This window comes from Ranitomeya imitator, chromosome 5 (genome assembly GCF_032444005.1).
Source record: "Ranitomeya imitator isolate aRanImi1 chromosome 5, aRanImi1.pri, whole genome shotgun sequence".
Lineage (NCBI taxonomy): Eukaryota > Metazoa > Chordata > Amphibia > Anura > Dendrobatidae > Ranitomeya > Ranitomeya imitator.
In genome coordinates, this window is record NC_091286.1 from 288,351,140 (window position 1) to 288,357,159 (window position 6,020).

At 41.6% G+C, this 6,020-nt stretch overlaps 1 long non-coding RNA gene across 1 annotated transcript in view; it reads left to right on the top strand.

Annotated features, from left to right (window-relative positions):
- The window catches only part of LOC138680677 (uncharacterized), a 55,350-nt gene extending 54,701 nt beyond the window's left edge, over positions 1-649 (top strand). Inside the window, exon 3 of the long non-coding RNA XR_011321726.1 lies at positions 494-649. This is a non-coding gene — a long non-coding RNA (uncharacterized lncRNA). The remainder of the gene's footprint in view (positions 1-493) is intronic.
- The last annotated feature ends 5,371 nt before the right edge of the window (positions 650-6,020 follow it).

Genomic DNA, 6,020 nt, shown 5'->3' on the forward strand with positions numbered 1-6,020 from the left:
AAAATCTAAAAAAATTCTTGCTTAAAGAATGTAAATATTTTTTTGTCTCAGCACAACTGGATACTTTAGCTTTTAGTGAAGCCAGAGGATAATTCCTTATTAATCTTGTGTTACTTTTTAGAAGTCTTCTAACTATAGAAAGCCACAAAAACAAGAAATGTATCAAACATTTGCCAGGATATTATGAGTGCAGAGTGTTCTCGGCAGTTCATCTTTTACAGCGCTTTCTACCTGTTTTCGATAATAGATAATAATAATAGTAATAATAATATTAATGATAATAATAACAATGAAAAAAAAACGTTATCTTCTTTTCACATTAGTAAAAACACATCAGCAACAAATATCTGACCATTGCTATGATGTTATTGTGCTGCAAGTCACTTTTCTTTTTTTATGCAAAAAATACTGCAGTTAGATATTTAATAATGAAATTCTGATTATTCTATTAACATAGTTGTTTGGTTTGTGATAATTTTGTATTGTTTTACAGTGAGTGAAGTATCTTTCACAATACAGCATGACATTTGTATGGCATTTTGTTCTAGAAGCTTTTCTACCGGAGTTAGAAAAATGCCTGGAAAAAAATAATATGTAACAAATAGTGATGACGACTGATGAGCAAATTGTGAAATATTCGGATTTGGGAAAATTGACACAAATAATTTCTAATATCCGTGTATTCGTACCAAATAAGGAATCCAATGCAAGTCAATGGAAAAGCCAAATATTTTTATGCTGGACCCAACAAAAAGGTCTGGAGGCCTGAGAAAAAAGCGGAAATGGATGGGAAAGAGCTAAAACGAAATGGTAACAGCATGGAGAAGATGCCTGCATGCCTTTCTGACTCATATATGGTATCTGAGAATAATGTCAGACTATTGTGCCCTTTTACGGATTTTAAAAAAAGAGCTACCAAACCAAATCAAATTTTTTTTTAAAGGGAAAAATACTAAGAAACATTTTTCCTTCATAATTACATGTACACTGTGTGCAGAATTATTAGGCAAGTTGTATTTTAGAAGATTATTTTTATTATTGATCAACAACTATGTTCTCAATCAACCCAAAAGACTCAGAAATATCAAAGCTTAATATTTCTGGAAGTAGGAGTGTTTTTATTAGATTTGGCTATCTTAGGAGGATATCTGTTTGTGCAGGTAGCTATTACTGTGCAGAATTATTAGGCAGCTTAATAAAAACCAAATATATTCCCATCTCACTTGTTTATTTTCACAAGATAAACCAATATCACTCCTCAAAATTTAGAAATAAACATTTCTGACATGCAAAAACAAAACCCCAAAAAATTAGTGATCAATATAGTTGCTTGATCTGTTTACGATCAACATTGCGTGCAGCAGCCACCACAGCCTCCCAGACACTGTTCCGAGAGGTGTACTGTTTTCCCTCCCTGTAGATCTCACATTTTATGAAGGACCACAGGTTCTCTATGGGGTTCAGATCAGGTGAACAAGGGGGCCATGTCATTATTTTTTCTTCTTTGAGACCTTTACTGGCCAGCCACGCTGTGGAGTAGTTGGAGGCATGTGATGGAGCATTGTCCTGCATGACATGCTTTTCTTGAATGATACCGACTTCTTCCTGTACCACTGCTTGAAGAAGTTGTCTTCCAGAAACTGGCAGTAGGTCTGGAAGTTGAGCTTCACTCCATACTCAACCCGAAAAGGTCCCACAGGTTCATCTTTGATGATACCAGCCCCTGTACCCCACCTCCACCTTGCTGGCATCTGAGTCAGAGTGGAGCTCTCTGCCTTTTACTGATCCAGCCTCTGGCCCATCCATCTGGCCCATCAAGAGTCACTCTTATTTCATCAGTCCATAAAACCTTTGAAAAGTCAGTCTTAAATTATTTCTTGGCCCAGTCTTGACATTTTATCTTATGTTTCTTGTTCAAAGGTGGTAGTTTTTCAGCCTTCCTTACCTTGGCCATGTCCCTGAGTATCGCAAACCTTGTGCTTTTTGTTACTCCAGCAACGTCGCAGCTCTGAAATATGGCAAAACAGGTGGCAAATGGCATCTTGGAAGCTTCACGCTTGATTTTCCTCAATTCATGGGCAGTTATTTTGCGCCTTTTTTGCCCAACACGCTTCTTGCGACCCTGTTGGCCATTTGCCATGAAACGCTGGATTGTTTGGTGATCACGCTTCAAAAGTTTGGCAATTTCAAGACTGCTGCATCCCTCTGCAAGATATCTCACAATTTTGGACTTTTCAGAGCCCGTCAAATCTCTCTTCTGACCCATTTTGCCAAAGAAAAGGAAGTTGCCTAATAATTAAGCACAACTTATATAGGGTTTTGATTTCATTAGACAACACCCCTCCTCATTACAGAGATGCACATCACCTGATTTACTTAATTGGTAGTTGGCTCTCAAGCCTGAACAGCTTGGAGTAGGACGACATCTATAAAAATTATCATGTGATCAAAATACAACTTGCCTAATAATGCTGCACACAGTGTATATGACGCAAAATAAAAATATAAGAAATGCAAAAAATTATACCTCCCATTTAGCTTATATTCACACGGAGCATTTCGGCTTTAGTTTTCCTTTAACTTTAACCTGAGTTTGGTGGAAGTACTCAGGTGGCCCTGTATCATACATTTGGGAGAGCTCTCACTCCTTCATTTGGGAGATCCCTCCCTCATGCCAAATAGTTTGCAAGATAGTGGAATACATATTCCCCATCTCTTAAAAATGCCACTTCAAAAATGCCCATTTGTATTTTGGGCTTCCCCCGCCACCACCACCAAGTCTACTGTGATATCATTATGTGGCCCTCGCTTTCAATTTGCATAGTGCCAGCAGGTGCCGTGAAACCTGAGTTTGGGTAAGGGCCCTCAGGTGGCCCTGTGTCGTACATTTAATAACAATAATAATCTTTATCTTTATATATCGCTAACATATTCCGCAGCACTTTACAGTTTGTATACATTAGCATCGCTGTCCCCAAAGGGCGTACATTTCGGAGAGCTCTCACTCCTACATTTGGGAGGTCCTTCCTACATGCAAAATAGTTAGTAAGATAGTGGAACACATATTCCCCATCCCTTTCCAATGCCATTTAAACATGCCCATTTAAATTTTGGGCTTCACCCGCCACCACCACATCCACCAACATGTCATTATGTGGCCCTCGCTTCAAATTTTTAGAGGGCCTGCAGGTGCTGTGAAACCTGTGTTTTGTAGTTTCCACAGTTCATTTGAGCCACTGGGTACCAATGGAACAACTGTTGTAGTGGGTGAAGCTGCTGTAAAGTGAATATAATACCGGGGTTGGGGGAATTGTATGATTAATGTCAGTAAATTGGATTCTGCCAGACACCAAATGCATTAGAATTAAATTCTGACTACAGTGTATGCAAGCGAGAGCCTGTATTGTGGTCAGTCTGTCTGGTCTGAAACCCATGTCAGAAACATGTACAAGACTCATTTTACTTGGAAGCAGCCTCCTCATGGGAAAAAGACAGGAGTGCCATTGACCAATCTGCACAAGCCTATGCAGTTTTTCTGGAAACTACCCAACCAGGCAGAATGTATCGTTTGCATGGTGTTGAGCAACAATGGATTAATGACAGGATATGTCCCAGAGAGTGTCAAGGTGTGTGGGGTGTATTACTCAGGTGACAGGCAGTGCCACAGAGCTCAGGTAAAGACCTTGGCGTGGCAATGACCATGTTCCAATATGTGTAAGGCTGCGGCCTGAGTAGGTCTGTGGAGCATATTAACCCGGTCTCTTAGACGTGCTCCACCATTTTTTTTTAAAGGACTCAAATTTAGAATATGTAAGGGAAGTGACAGTTTACTAAAGAGACAGAAGTCTCATTTAGAAGCCTGGAAAAGTCAACTATGGTCTTTGCCAGCACCGGACAATATAAATTGCTAACAAATGTGTATGCTGACAAAGGAACAAGTGAATGCTGCGTTTGGGCAATAAACTGGACATGGTTGATGACTGTTGTGTCCATGCAACTGCAGGTTGTGGACAGAAGGCATCAATGCCTCCTTCATGGAGAGCAGATTGAGAAGGACACAAAACAGGGGAAGGGCCAGTGCTTTCACTGTCAGACACAGATTTTGTACTCAGGTGTTCTGCCCACCTACTGGGGTGCTGCATATATGAGCAGTATATGGCATATGCTAACAGTGGTATTATGTCAAAATTCCCTCTATAAAGAGATGTGTGGGTAAGATTTTCGAAATAGCAGGTCCTGATGGGGATCTCACAATACATTTAGCAGTTATTACAAGAGGTTGAGATAGGGAGTACAAGTTTCACCATTGCACAATGTGCAAAGTTTTCAAAAAATTACCCAAGGGGTCTGTATCAGACCAGCATGACGTTGAGATAACTTCCAAAACAAAACATTTGGGCTGCATTTACATAATGTTGCTGTCATCCATAGGGTTAACGAAGTTGGAGAAAATCCAGCCCCTGTTCAATTTTAGAAAAGTCAGCTTGTCTGCATTTTCCGCTGACAGCGGTTAGCGCCTATCCATTATGAGTGCACCAGCCAAACTAAAAACCCGCTCAGACAGCACACTTGCGGCAGGGCATGGCAGCACCTCCAAGGCATACAAGGAGAGGTCGGGTCAAGTGTGCAGTTCGGAAAACCCATAGCTAAATGGCACTGAATAAACAGGAAGTATGATGATATGGTCACCTAAATAGTCCTTCACCATCTTGGTCAACTTGTCTCTCCTCGTCATAGTTACACCCACAGATGGCCATAGCTGATGTGACGTTTTCATGAAAATGGCCCAGTTGGTGGACATCTCCCCCCGAGTTGCACTTGGTGTGCGTGGCCCTCCCCTGAAATCCTGGTGGGTGAAAAGAGCCAGTACCTCTGCCAGTAGCATTGTCTGAGGGTAATCTTTTTAGCAAGTCTTCCACAATGGCCCTCTGGCATGCATGCACTGAAAATGGCACGGCTGCCTCTGACATTAGAAAAGCAAATTTCTCCTTGTATCCTGTGTCAAGAAAAGTGCACAACCAGTATTTCATGGTGGGCAAAATGTCTTTCACGCGACGGTCTTGAGAAAGGCATCAGGACATGAACTCTACCATGTGTGGCAGACTGCAAAGAGTCAAACGTTCAGTGTCCTCATCCGGAAGAACACAAACGATCCTCTCCTCCTCCCAACATATAACTCCCTCCTCCTCCACTTCAGGCCATCTATGCTGGACAGGCATGAAGCTGGGTTTGGGAGTCCTCTCTGTACAATAGATCATAAAAACTACTGTTTCTCCTCATCCTCCTCCTATTCCTCCTGTTCCTCATCATCACCCAATGTGGCCTGAGAATATTGTGTGAGGCTGGGCTCTGTGGTATCAGCCACTGTAAAATCTTGCTCCATAGTCACCTGCTCAGCATTCAATGTTTCCCCTTTAAGATTCTGCAGCAAACATTTTACAAGACTGAGCAGTAGGATGGTTATGCTGATAATAGCGCCATCAGCGCTCAACATCTTGATGCGGTACCCAAAGTTTTGAAGAACCTCACATATGTCAGTGATTCACACCAACTCAGCAGTTGTTATGTGTGGGGGTTGATTGTTACTCTGACGGGCATTGAGATGCTGGAATATAGACACTGCCCTCTGCTGCTCACTAAGCCTTGCCAAGTCTTGCCAACATATGAAAGGTCGAATTCCAGGGTGTGGGCAGGTCACATAACAGTCCGTGACAAATTAAAGTACTGCTTAAACAAAGCTAGACTTGTGAAAGCCTGAGATGAATTTCAGAAATGTGTATCTTGGCAAGTATGTCCAGCAAGTCAAGGTATGTTTTTAAAAAATTCTGTACAACCAAGTTCAGCACCTGGGCCATATATGGAACGTGTACCAGCTTTAAAGCCGCCACCAAGTTACGCCCATTATCTCACACAACCAGCCGTGGTTAGAAGTTCAGCGGGTAGAGCCACTGATCGCTCTATTCTTTTATCCCTTTCAACAGCTTGGCTGAGTTGGGAGCCTTATCACCTTAACAGTGATA